The sequence below is a fragment of the Mauremys reevesii genome, unplaced genomic scaffold (assembly GCF_016161935.1).
Source record: "Mauremys reevesii isolate NIE-2019 unplaced genomic scaffold, ASM1616193v1 Contig24, whole genome shotgun sequence".
NCBI lineage: Eukaryota > Metazoa > Chordata > Testudines > Geoemydidae > Mauremys > Mauremys reevesii.
The window spans coordinates 673,128-687,300 of NW_024100834.1; the positions used below are offsets into that span (position 1 = coordinate 673,128).

At 47.3% G+C, this 14,173-nt stretch overlaps 1 pseudogene; it reads right to left on the reverse strand.

Annotated features, from left to right (window-relative positions):
• Positions 1-10,342: 10,342 nt before the first annotated feature.
• LOC120393583 lies at positions 10,343-13,340 on the reverse strand (annotated as a pseudogene).
• Between the last annotated feature and the right edge of the window lie 833 nt (positions 13,341-14,173).

The following is a 14,173-nucleotide window of genomic DNA, read 5'->3' on the forward strand; positions in this document are numbered from 1 at the left end:
AGCACTATTGCAAAGTGAAGAAATTTGAGTATTTGTACTTTATTTGTGTTTTAATTGTAATGTGTAAGGCCAATTTTTGGCCTCAGTTATTCCAGAATAACTCTGCAGTACCTATTAATTAAACCTATAGTATCTGTTGAATAACTTTCTAGTATCTATGGAACAATGCTGTAGTTGTATGGACGAACTCAAAGGAATCTATGGAGTAACTCTCTTGTATATGTAACCCTTCTGCCCCTCTGAGTTGGCAGCAACAAGGGTCAGGTTCAGTATCTAGGGGTTCCATTTCAATAACGCAATGCAAAACCAGCTCGAGCCCCCACCTAGTGACCTGGGATAATTACATTACCACCCCCCGGGCACCTCTAGGCGACAATACTTCCCCTCTCGCAAGCACGGAGTCTGAGTGTAGCAAAATCCTTTTAATAAAGAAGGGAAACAATGCGGCATTACATTGGGGAAACACCACAAACAGGATTATAACACAAATCATGAGCAAAAGACCCACCTCCAAGGAAGTTTGGCAGTATCCTTTTCCCCTCAGGGTCTTAAGTCCAACCACCCAAAAGATCACCCCAAAGTCCCAAAAGTCTCTTGAGTCCAGCAACCCAAAAATCATCCAAAAGTCCAACAACCCAAAAGTCTCTGTCCCTGGTCAGTGCAGCCCCAGAGTTCAAAAGTTTATCTGCAGTTTTACCGTCCCCCCAAGCTGGGTGGAAATGGGGGGGAGAGGGCATGCGGGGTGTTAAGGGACACCTTACATGGTCCGAGGTCGACTGACCCGCCTCTCCGTGGGGTTCTGCTGCAGTCATCACCATGAACTGCTCTGCTCTACCAGCCGCTCCACTCCTCCAGTCATCCCATGTGCCGCTCCAGCTGTCCCCACAAACTGCTCAGCTCCACTCACTGTTCTGTGGACCGCTCCAACCGTCCCACAAACTGCTCCGCTCTGCCAGCCGCTCCACTCCACCAGCCAGCTCATGAGCCGCTCCAGCTGTCCCCGCAAACTGCTCTGCTCTACTCGCTGTTCCGTGGGCCTCTTCAACCGTCCCACAACCTGCTCCGCTCTGCCAGCCACTTAGCAATACATCATCAGGCTCCACCCCTAGTTAACACAGAACTCAGTGATCTCAACTCAAGAATTTTAGCTCTTTAGTGTTTTCAGCTCTTAGTGATTTCTGCTTGTAGTAGGAGAGCCCCAGTGCTGGTGCACCACTGGCCCAAAGTAAATTCAGCACAGCAGCCTGTAACTAGACTCCTAATAAAATCAAAATTAGACCTACTATTTAACAATGGAGACAGAAGTTACTGCAATTGGTATTTCAAGCTCTCAAAAGAGGCCATATCATCAGGTACACATACCTACCCCCACCTTTTCTCAATCCATTGAGTTTTGGAACCCATGTCCCTGTCTAGCGAGTGCTACTTAGTTGATGGTGAGAGCCTCTGTCATAAAACAGTTTCACTGTGCTTGTTTCACATAATCAGGGTAACAACACTTTATTCCTCCTGCCCTAATAACTGAGAAACTGGAGATCCCACAGCTGCCAAAGTGACCATTTTGGGCTACTGTGGGCTCATGCTAGGTGGGATGGATGTGCCTATGCAAACAAGATCAGCCCCTGAAGTTCTTTTCCACACTCGCCACAATTCACCACCAGATGTCAGGGTAGAGCTCATCCTGACTCTGCTTACATCTATATGAAGCATCTCTATAGCACTTTGGAATAGCTCTGTAATAATTCTGAAGGACCCATTGAGGAAATCTTTAGCATCTGTGGAATAACTTTGTAGTAATTCCCCAGTACCTGTTGAGTAACGGTGCATTATCTGTGGGAAGCTATACAGCAACTCTCTAGTATGTAAGAAGTAGCTCTGTGTAGTATATGGAACAACACTGCCAAACTTCTGTAGTGTGGGTTGAGTAAATTTGTTGTTTCTGTTGAGTAACTTCTTACTATCCACAGAATAACATTAATAATTCCTGGTATTATCAATCTTCTGTGAAGTAATTATCTAGTATCTATGGAATAGCTCTGTGGTACTACTGAGTAACTCTGGAGTAGTTTTGTAGTATCTGTTGAATAATTCCATAGCATCTATTGAAAACTCCAATAATTTCACAATATCTATGGAGTAACTCTATAGCATCTCTTTGCTAACCCCAGAGTCTGCACTGGGGTTACTAAGAACCGAAATTATCTCCAAGTATTTTACTAATTTCTACAGAGCCAGCAAATAATTAAAGACAGGAAAGATGTTGACAGTTTATTGTAGTTCTGTTAAAACACCAAAGGAAATACAGAACCAGATCCTCAGTCCCTGAAAATCAGCAATGTACCATTGACGCCAGTGAAGCTTGCAGATTTATGTCAGCTGAAGAAATATAAATACTTGGGCTTCAAGTCATAAACCTGTTGAGGGGCTAGAATAAACTTTCCCAATGGGCAGTTTATCCCAAAACTGCTGGGTTTCTCGCACATTCTCTGAACCAGCTGGCGTGGGCCAAGGTCAGAGACACGATACTGGACTAGCATCCCTTGAGGGATTCTATTCCTTGCCAGCCTGTGCCAGTCAGTACGCAGACATTGGGGCCAAATCAGAGACAGTGCTCCCTAGAGGGGAACAATCTATGGCCTAGCCTTGCTCCCCATCCCTCTGATCCAACCAGTCCAAGACCCTGGGGCCAGATCAGAGCTGCCCCCGCTAAATGGGAAAGGTCCCATGTCCCATTCCCTATAGCTCCTAAGTTTCGGCGGCGGGCCTGCATGAAACCCCACTAGTGTGCATAGTCTCTGCGTCCATGGCTCATTGCACGCATCCATGACTCATCGCATGAGAGCCAACATTTTCACAAGCGACCTGAGATTTTAGGTACACCTCTACCCCGATATAACACGGTCCTCGGGAGCCAAAAATCCCTACCGCGTTATAGGTGAAACCTTGTTATATCAGGGTAGTGGCGGCAGGGCTTCAGCGGTGATTTAAAGAGCCCAGGGCTCCGGCCACAGGGAGCCCCGGGCCCTTTAAATCGCCACCCGAGCCCTGCTGCCGGAGCCCCGGGGTAGTGGCAACAGGGCTCCAGCAGTGATTTAAAGAGCCCCAGGCTCTGGCCGCTGCGGGGAGCCTGGGCCCTTTAAATCGCCGGCCAAGCCCCGCTACCACAGCTCCAGGATAGCGGTGGCAGGGCTCCAGTGATGATTTATAGGGCTTGGGGCTCCCTGCAGCAGCCATAGCCCTGGGCTCTTTAAAGTGCTGCCTGAGCCCCGCTGCCAGAGCCCCGGGGTTACCACGCTATATGTGAACCCGTGTTATATCAGGTCACGTTATATTGGCGTAGAGGTGTATATCAATTTTTCAGCACCCAATTTGAGGCCAGCATGATGTTGTTAGCACTTCACAATGTGGGCTCAGCTCCTCCTCTTATGGAAAAACAAAAAACCTTGGAAAATGACACAGGGACAAGAGTTTTCTTCAGAGTTCTTCCCCATGGAAATCAGGTTTCAACCTCCAGCCCTGTCCCCAGGGGCAGATGGGGCTTTGGCCTCTGAACTCAGGGTTCCTCTGATTACCTGTGGGCATCTCAGAGGCTTTGCTGAAGGCGTATCCCTGAACAGATCCAGGCTGCCTCAAGCTTGACACCCAAAACTAGCAACTGCTTTGGAAACTTCAGGCCCAAAGTCCTGGGAAGACCCTTATATACAGACACCAAGACTCAGGAGCGACGCTGAGCTTTATGGATGCACCTGCGGCCCCACAACCGGGGCTAGACTCCTTGGCTGAGCCTTTCACCCTTGCTAGAAGTTTAAGTCCACAGTTCCCATGAATTTAAAAGTGGCTTGGGTGTTCAAATCCACTAGGTGGCCTGGGAAACCTTAGCCCTCCTAAAGTTACAACGTGGCTTGATTTTACCAGGACAGTCCCAGTTTCTCATACAATGTCCCAGTATCATCCCAGTTTGTCTTATGATGTCCCAGGGTCTCCGGTTTGTTGATTTGTTTCAGGACAGCAGAAAATGCTGGTTTTTCCTTTCATCCATCAACCCATTTGGGTTAAGATTTGCAAAACCCTGTAAAAATTTGTGTACCCGCTTCCCATTACAATCATTACAATTATTGGCCATCTGTATCCCCCAGTGTCCCAGCTCTGCTGGGTGTTTCTAGGGCTACAAAATGTTTGTTCAAGATGTGTTTTTTCACCAAGTAGAATTTGCCCTGTGGTTAGCAGGAGCTGTCAAAATGGAATAAGTCCAGAGTTTTTTAAATGAGTGAAGAATGACGAGCCAACCGCTCACCGAACTAAGGACAAATAGAATGTCCCCTCTGTGGGGAACTCTGATAGTTCAACATTTCTTTTCATGCTGAATCAGGACAAAAAGTCAAAGTAACAAATAAATTGATGCAATGAAAAGTTCAGAAAAATAATTGGAGATATACCAATCTCCTAGAACTGGAAGGACCTTGAAAAGTCATTGAGTCCAACCCCTGCCTTCACTAGCAGGACCAATTTTGCCCCAAATCCCTAAGTGGCCCCCTTGAGAATTGAACTCAGAACCCTGGGTGTGGCAGGCCAATGCTCAAACCACTGAGCTATCCCTCCCGCTTTGAGATATGAAAATGTCAAACAGAAAATGTCAACACCCTTGGTCAAAATGAAAAGTTTTGAGATTACAAAGCAATTTTTCATTTGGAAAACTGTTTTGAAACAAACAAAACCCATTTTCAAATGTCGACCAAAGGTGAAAGACTATTTCTGTCTTGAAATGATGAGTCAAACTTTAATTTTTGTTTAGATTCTCCTGACAGGAATTTTAAAAACACCAACCAGAATTGACATATTATCCTGGAAAATGTCAATGAAACCACATTTTTCAATGGGAAAATTTAGGAGATGACACATTTCAAGCAGCTCAATTACAGACACTTGCCCATTGCTGCTCTGTAAATTCATTCTGTCACTAAGGCTGGGGATTTTCAAAGGCATCTAAGGAGTTTGGCTAAAAATAAGGCAGGGCTGAGGCACAAAGGGTGCCCCAGGCGTTTGCAGAAATAAAGATGTATTTGTGACCTACAATAGTTACAGCCACCCACCAGAACCTCAGCTGGTCTGGAACGGCCTGTTCCCTCATTAATGCCACACAATTATCCCCCGGGGAGCGGCAATGTTTTTCTACTGGATTGCATCAGCAGCTTTTGGGTTGCAGCCACCAGAGGAACCCACCACTCAAGCTGCCCTGGGTGCTTGAAGTTGGTCACTAAGAGATACCCAGAGGCAAAGACTGAAAACTAAGGGTCAAGTCCTGAGCTGGTGTAAATTGATGCAGTTTTGTTGACTTCAACCAACCCCCTGATTTACACCAGCTGGGGATCTCGTCCGTTACACAGGTTCCAATCCGTATTCTTTGCTCATGACACTGAACAAAAGACGAGTCAAAGTTCCCAACCCGTCTGCTCTTTCCTAGCTCTTTGTCCTGTGGGATTAATTACTAGTGTAACTTCTAATGGCGACAGAGCGATTCATTCCCACTGGTGATAGAACTTGGGAGGATTCACCATCGCTAATAGCTTCAGCTCCCATGAATGGCCCAACTTTTCTATCTTTCTTCCTTTCGTTCTCAGCAATTTTTTTTCGGACTGAGACGACAGGAACTCAAAAGGCTGCTTTGGCTGCAGATCCGTTGCAGCATGATGTTTTTAACGTGATGCATTCGCTTTGGTTGCAGGCCTGTCAGAGAGACTGAAGAGCTACAAAGGGCCAGCGTTCCAAATAGTGTAAACGGATGTCATTCTGTTGAAGGCAATGGACCAGACCCCCAGCTGGTGTCAATCAGCCGTAGCTCCATTGGAGCCACAGGCACCAGATCCCCAGATGATGTAAAGTAACACAGGCAATGGAGCTACACTTGGTTACACCGGCTGAGAATCTATCTTCAGTGTGCTGGGAGCCAGCGAGCGAGGACCCTGCAGATTCCTTGCTTGGCTCCCCAGGGCCCCACACAGAGACAGGAAATCCATCACCGGGCACGCTGGCTTGGGACCGTTCTGCTGAGAGCCCTGGGGGTGGGCCAGAGAGCCTTCCTGCCACATTATCCACCGTGATGCAATTCAGCCTGCGGGGACAGTGAGCCGAAGGCCATCGCCCTTCTGTGCTGGATTCTCCAGCCTGTGCTGTAGAGCAGGGCAGACAAGATGATCCTGTGACAGTGTTCGGTCACACAGACCCTCCTTGGGGCTGTCATCTGATGTGCTGAGACTACCTCTGAGCCCATTCTCCCTGCCGGCTTGGGACTTCAGAACCCTGCTTTGTTAAGCCAGATATGCCAGTCTGCTCCAACACAGACCCAGGGTCTGACCCATGTCCCCAAAGCTGCAGACTTAACTGAAAACAGCTTAGCAAGTGCTCCTGTCTCCAGCACCCAGACACACCCAGTTCCCAATGGGATTCAAATCCCAAATAAATCCGTGTTACTCTGTATAAAGCTTATACAGGGTAAATTCATAACTTGCCCACCCTCTATAACACTGATAGAGAGAGATGCACAGCTGTTTGCTCCCCCAGGTATTAATCACTTACTCTGAGTTAATTAATAAATAAAAGTGAGTTTATTAAGTGTAGAAAGTAGGATTTAAGTGCTTTCAAGTAATAATAGACAGAACAAAGTAAGTTACCAAGCAAAACAAACAAACAAAAACCCACGCAAATCTAAGCCTAATACATTAAGGAACTGATTACAGATGAAATCTCAGAGATGTTCCAATGCTTCTTTCACAGACTGGACTCCTTCCTAGCCAGGGCTCAATCCTTTCCCTGGTACAATCCTTGTTAGTTCCAGCTCAGGTGGTAACTAGGGATTTCTTCATGACTGGCCGCTTTGTTTTGTTCCATCCCCTTATATATCTGAGGCACAAGGCAAGAATCCTTTGTCTCTCTCTGGGTTCCCACCCCTCCTTCTCAATAGAAAAGTGCCAAGTTAAAGATGCATTCCAGTTTAGGTGACATGATCACATGTCACTGTAAGACTTCCTTACCCACTTGCTGGCACACAAGTATACAGGAAGACTTACAAGTAAACAGCCATTTATAACCAATTGTCCTGGTTGATGGGAGCCATCAAGATTCCAAACCACCATTAATGGCCCACACTTTGCATAATTACAATAGGACCTCAGAGTTATATTTCATATTCCGAGTTTCAGATACAAGAATGATACGTTCATACAAATAGGAGGAGCACATTCAGCAGATTATAAGCTTTGTAATGATACCTTACAAGAGACCTTTTGCATAAAGCATATTCCAGTTACATTATATTAACACTTATAAATATATTTTTATAAAGCATTATGTAGAGCAGCATCACGGATCCCATCTGGCCTTGGAATCACTGAACCTCCTCTCCAGGAGTCTGCAGTGAGAGCTGAGCCAAGGAGCCCCAGGGTACCTCTGTGTGCTCGTCTTGGAGGCTCGGGGCTGGCTAAGGAGGGCCTATTGTGCCCTAGCCTGGATTTATATGGCCAGAAGTGGATAGAGAACTCGTCACTGCACAGAGACACCAGTGTTTTCCTTTAGCATCAGTGCAAAAGGCTTGAGCTGCTTTGTGAGGCAGCATTGCCCAGTGGATAGAGCACTGGGCCTTGGGAGCCCTGGTACTATCCCCAACTCTGCCATTGGCCCGCTGGGTGCCTCTGTTTCCCCATCTGTAATATGGGCACAATGATACTGACCTCCTTTGTAAAGCACTATAAGATCTACTGATGAAACGTGCTAGTGAAGAGCTAGGTGTTAATATCATTGAGCTTGCGGTGAAAGCAGACGTGTGGAAGGCCCAGTGTTCAAGCTCTGGCTTCCCAGGTGTGTGAGAATGTTCATAGGCCGGGGCCTAAGGGAATTAGGCACATAATTGAAATTCAGTGGAGCCCCTAGCTGTCTCACACGCCTTTCAATACTCCAGCCAGCGCTGGTACAGCCCAGATCCAGGGAAACGCGTTCAGTGGCTCAGACCCCACACCTACTGTTCTGTTCCACCATGCTCATCACCTGCTCCGGCTATCGCAGTGTCAGCTCATAGGCACAGCTCAGCTGTTCCCTGCTGGGTGAATGAGAAGAGAGGCCAGCCTACCCCCTCAACCTCTGCCATGTCACTGAGTCCCTTGACTCAGCAGCAGCTGTGGGGATGGGACTTCTGGGAGTGGCTCGGACATGAAAAGCAGCTCCTTCATCGATTTATTTCTGTGACGGTCGCAAGGACCAACTCCAGCTGATGATCCCGGGCGTGTCGTGCTAGGTGCTGGACAAATAGGCAGTAGCCTTTTATTTTATTTAGACTAGCTTGAGTGAGGTTATCTTGCACCACCGTGGGGCCGGCTCTGGGGGCTAAGTTTGGAGCTCCACAGAGTGAAAATCACCTCTGCTCTTTGTCTCTGATCTAGTGACGCTAGGAACACGAGAAGGCCAAGGACAGTGGCCACACATGCATTCACAAGCACAAAGCCTAGTCTGTATGGTACATTGCATGAGAGTAACAAGTAAGGTTATGATTAGCCGGGCAGATATAATATCTTTGAATGCCCACGCACAAGTTATAAATGAAGTCATAACCCCCAGCCTCAGAGATATTCTGGTGGATTTCTCACCATTTGATCATCAGCAGGGGTTTAGTCCCTGCTTGGGTTCTTCCCCAGGTTTTCCCAACCAGAGAACGCTCGTTTATATCGTAATTCTCACTCCATCTAACTCCATCTAACTGCCATGTATGTGCATGAAGGTGTCAACCCTTTTCTCCTTATCCGTATGTCCCCACCCCATGAATATTGGGGTGCCCCATTTTTCATAGCCCCTAATTAGCATTTACACACCCTGCAGTCAAGAGAGGCATTTAAAGATGTCATACTAAGGTCTTGAACAATACATTGGGGTCAATTTTCTGCAGCATCACCCATTGGCACATTTTTGCAGTAGCCTTGTGATCTTTACTGGCCTAGGGTTATTCTTTGGTCACCTACATATGTCAAGCACTCTTAAGCCTCTGGCCTGGTATGGATAAGCTGAAATCTTACAGGCCTCAGCCCGTAGACCTTGCATTTCAGCCCTGCTTTACTTATATATCTAATGCATATTCATTACTCCTAAATATTTATCAGTTGTATTCTTCTCTAATCCTAAAATTTAAATCTATTTTGCACACAATTATTACATACGACATCTCATATAAATTGTTCAGAACATCACACCGTGCACTAATCAATGAATGATAAAATGAACAAACTAGCTACCAGGTAACAGAGAAGGATAGTCTCTGTCTCCAAGATCTCCCACTCTAGGCCGGGATTATCAAAAGGCTGGGATTTAGGTGTCTAACTCCCTTAGGCCTCTTTAAAAATCCCACTCTGGTGTTGGAGAGGACAAAGTGGGAAGATGAGAGGGATCGGGTGGCAAGTTGAGGGGCCACATCATAACCAAGAGAACTTAGAAGAGAAAGAAACGTCAGCCAGGCTTTGGCTTAGCCCGTGTCAGACGGGAGGGACAGTGGGCATCATGACAGAGGTGGGTTTTCAGAATGGATTTTGGTTGCAAGCCTATTTCCCATACCAAAAGGTTAGTAAAATAATAGCAGAGATGCAGAATCACCCTAATCACCATGGCTGATGTCTAGGGAAAGAGCCAGGAATAGTGACATACCGAATGACAGTGTCTTCTCCTCTTACATTCCCCGTGGCTCAGAGCCTGGGAATGGAACAAGGAGAGTCTTTATTTGATCTTCAGTTGCTAGGTGTGAGGAGCAGCTGGGGTACGGTCCTGGGTAAATGGACCTGGGACTGAGATGTGGAGCCATATAAAGCTAAATTGTGGCCTTCTACAAGCCACCAACTAGTCTACAAAGCTGGGATATTTCCAAGGGGGCCTAGGGGAGTTCAGTGACCAGTTTCCATTGATTTTCAAAGGAAGTTAGGTGTCTAACTGCCCCAAGCATCTAAGGCTCCCAATTCCATTGTCTTTCAATGGGATTTGAGCACCCAACTGCCTTAGAGTCCCTTGAAAACTCCCAGTCCCCCTAGATCTAGTCCACTAGAAGACACTAGACAGTTCTCTCTTCTCTTCTCTTCTCTTCTCTTCTCTTCTCTTCTCTTCTCTTCTCTTCCTATTGTTTCTTTCTCTCTGCCTTCCTATGGCAAAGCTGTACGTCTCCAGGAAGGCCCACATCCTCCTTCTCGATGCTCTTGCATTCTCAGCCAACTCCCATAATGTCTTCTGGTTTCTCTCCACCTCAGTCCCGTGTATCCCTGCATGAGGGATGCTGCGAATGAGTCCATCCCGGTGCACCAAGTGGTGGGGAGTCTGGCTTTCAAGCACTCTTAGGGAGAGCCGCGCCCATCTGGCCCATCCCATCCCTCAGCACTTCCTTCACCGCCTTGTTCCTGAAGCTGTAGATGACAGGGTTGAGCAGGGGCGTCACCACCGTGTTCAGCACCGTGGCTGCCTTGTTGAAGCTCATGAGGAGTTGTCAGCCGGCTTGACGTAGATGAAGATGGAGCTGCCATAGTAGAGCGAGGCCACCATGATGTGGGAGGTGCAGGTGCTGAAGGCCTTTTGCCTGCCCTGGACTGAGGGCATCCTCATCACTGTGGCGACAATGCAGAGATAGGACACCGTTGTCACAGAGACGGAGCTGAGGAGGAGGAAGGATGAGATGGCCAAGTCCAGGGCCCGGAGGAGGTTAGTGTCAGCGCAGATCAGCTCCAGCAAGGGGGCACTGTCGCAGAAGAAGTGGTCGATGGCGTTGGGCCTGCAGAAGGGTAGCCTGGCCTTGAGCACCATGGAAGTCGAGATGAAGAGGAAGCTGCTCGTCCAGCAGGACAACACCAGGCTGAGGCAGACCCGGCTGCTCATGATGGCCATGTAGCGCAGTGGGTTGCAGATGGCCATGTAGCGGTCCACGGACATGGCGGCCAGCAGAAGAACTTCAGCTGAGCCTGCCAGGAAGTAGACGTAGCTCTGGAGGCACAGGCCAAGAAGGAGATGGTCTTGTGCTGGTAAAGGAGGAGAAGGAGCATCGTGGGTGTGACAGTGGTAGTGATAAGCAGCTCCAGCAGTGAGAGGTGGCTGAGGAAGTAGTACATTGGTGTGTGGAGGCGGCGGTCCAGCCTGATTATGATGATAACCAAAGCATTCCCCAGCAGTGTCAGCACATACATCACGAGGAAGAGGAGGAAGAGGGGCAGCTGCAGCTGGCCAAGGCTGGAGAAACCAAGAAGGACAACCTCGGTGATTGCCGCTGAAGACTGATTCACGGGGGTCCTCCGAGCAGAATCCATTGGGTCTGCGAGTGAGAAGGAAAGGATTGAAGTCACTCCCATGAGATAAATCGACAGGGTGAATGGGAGTCCACACATGTAGCGGGTGGTTACCTGCTCCTGCCCTTCGGGTGGAAAACAGCCCAGGAGAGGGCTGTGGCTGGGGCTGTGATTGAGCAGGGCTGCGGAGAGGCAGAGGAGCTGGGAGCTCCAGCCTGGAAAGCCCCAGGCCGCGGCCTAGCATTGGGCTAAAAGGTACTGGGGTTGAAGAGGCAGCCCAGGGTAGGCCAAGACAGCAGGACTAAACCCAACCTTGCCAGTGATGAGTAGGCTGATACTGCAGTCTGCCCCAGGGCGTGGGGGCTAGACTAGGACTGGCAGTAGCCATATACTGAGGCGAGGTGGGGATAGTGGGTGGGGGTTTCCCGGGGAGGGGGGACCCAAAAAGAAAGGGGTTACTGCCAGGGGGTCCTGGAAGGGACATGGGAGCCAAGAGGCAGCAGATCACCAGCCTGCAGAGGGCGCTCCTGGCTGGAAAATGAGCTAATTTCCCTGAGAGACCAGCAGGAGGTGCCACAGGGGTTAGTCCACGCCTCTACAACACACAACACAGATCCTGAATGGAGGGGTCGAATCCACAAGATGGATCCGGGGGGGAACTAATAACTTTCCAAAACTAAAAACTTTTTTTCCCCATGGTTTCTGGGTTTTAGTTAAAAGCACAAATTCCAGAATTTCAGTTCTTTCTCCCCCCTGCCCTTTTTTTCCTTTTCTTTTTTTCCTCCTGTCCAATGCGGTAGAATAAACGATATGTACATTTCTGATTTGACTTTCTACGTTTTCTTTCCTCAATAGGTGTTTTTCTCTTTGCCTGTAACTTTTGCAGAAGGTCAGTGGAACAGGAGCAATCCCACAGCCCAGGCAACAGCTCTAACCTCCAGACTATCCTTCCTCTCATGGGGTCCTTCTGCCCCAATGCTAATTTACCCTGTGACTTTGGATAGGTCATTTCTTTATTACCACGTCAGAGCTGTGGCAGGCTGCCTCTGATTAAGGCCCTGACTCAGTTTAAGTGTGTGTCTAAAGGCCAGACAATTAAAGGGATTAAGTGGGATTTTCAAAGAGTGTTGAAGCTAAAGGACAGTGTTGACACCAGAACAGGTGAGGATACACTGCCCATGGATCAACTGAGGCTGGTATGAGAAGGTTTCTAACCACCAGCGGAGGGAGGTTTGGGAACAGCCTCCAATAAGCGCAGTGGGGGGGGAACAACCTAACTAGCTTGAAGATGGAGCTTGATAAATTTATGAACAGGATAATATGCTGGGGTTGCCACTGATATCAGGGGGCTGGCTGCCAGCACCCAGGGGTCCCTTCTAATCCCATGTCTTATGGTCCTACCTAGCTGAAACCTACAGGAGCAAGAAATTACGGTAAGATGGCACTGTTCCTTTAATCTTCTTCTCTGGGGCTGGGGGTCCCAGTCCTGCAGTGTTGACATCAGTGGACCAAGTTTTGGCCTTGAATGAGCTGGTGAAAAATTTGGATCCAGAATTGGCCTTTCTTCTTTTGTTTTTTTTAAAGGAAATTTTGCAATAACATTTTGGTTTTGTTTTCTTTTGTTTCCTTGGAAGGGGGTTGATTGGTGGTTTGCCTTCTTTCTTTTCCTTTTTCTCCCATATATTTTGGGTGACAAAACAAACAAAAATGGTTTAGCTTTAATATGAATTTTTGTTTGTCCTTGTCATTTTCACTGAAGTTAAAGGCAGACAAATTCATATTGGAAATTTTTCACCGTGTGCATGATTCACTATTGGAACAAACTCAAAGAGAAATGATGGATTTTCCATCTTTTGATGTCCAGTCAGACTGGGTGCATTTCTGGAAGGTGATTTAGCCAAATAAAAGTTATTTGGCTAAATACAGGGTTACTGGGTGAAATGTAAAGGACTGTGGTATACAGAAGGCCAGGCCACATGTACCTTAATTCTGCCCCACTTCAGGCCCAGCATCACGATTACAGTTGGTCAAAGATTTCCACAATTCCATTTCAGCAACAACAAAAATTTGAATTTCAACAACAAATTTTGAAAAAAGCATTGGATGATCCTTGCTTGCTCCTGGTTTGGTGTTTGTTTTGACCAGCTGTAACAAAACCACTAAGCAATGTAATGAATGGTTGTGTCACCACGTGTCATAAAATGACCCTCAGGAGTCATAACAGCTCTAGAGCACAGATTTCTTCCCTTCCCTATTTGCCAGTTTCACGTGATCCCATAGACACTACTGAAAGACAGACAGGGGTGAGCTAGAGATGGATCCACCATAACTGCCTAATATACCTTATTCTAACCAGCATTTTTCAGGCATTTGTGAAATGCTGGCCTGGGTTGGCATAGTACATCCATCCAGGTCTCCTCTTGTATAGTCACCATAGTGATGAATAATGTTGTGTGACCCAGTCCTAGTGTAGCTTGACTAATGCTGTGTCATTAATAAAACAAAATCCCCCCATGGACATAAACATGTCCACCATGAACATGTCCCGTAGACACATTTTCTTTAAGTAAAGGAATGAATCTTTGTCCTACCCAACTAGTCTGTTCTTTGAGCAGGTGTTCCAATGATATTCTAGTCTAGTCCAGTCTATTTAGGTTCTTCTACTGCTCTCATCACTGTAGTATCAGGCATGGGTGCCAGTGACAGTTGAACTACAGGAGACTCTTCATTAGCTTGGCAGTACAGTACCTATGACACACACCTGAGAACACTTTTAAAAGTCTGGGATTTCTTGTAAATTTAACTTTAACACTGAGCTTCTTATATCAGAGGGGTAGCCGTGTTAGTCTGGATCTGTAAAAGCAGCAAAGAATCCTGTGGCA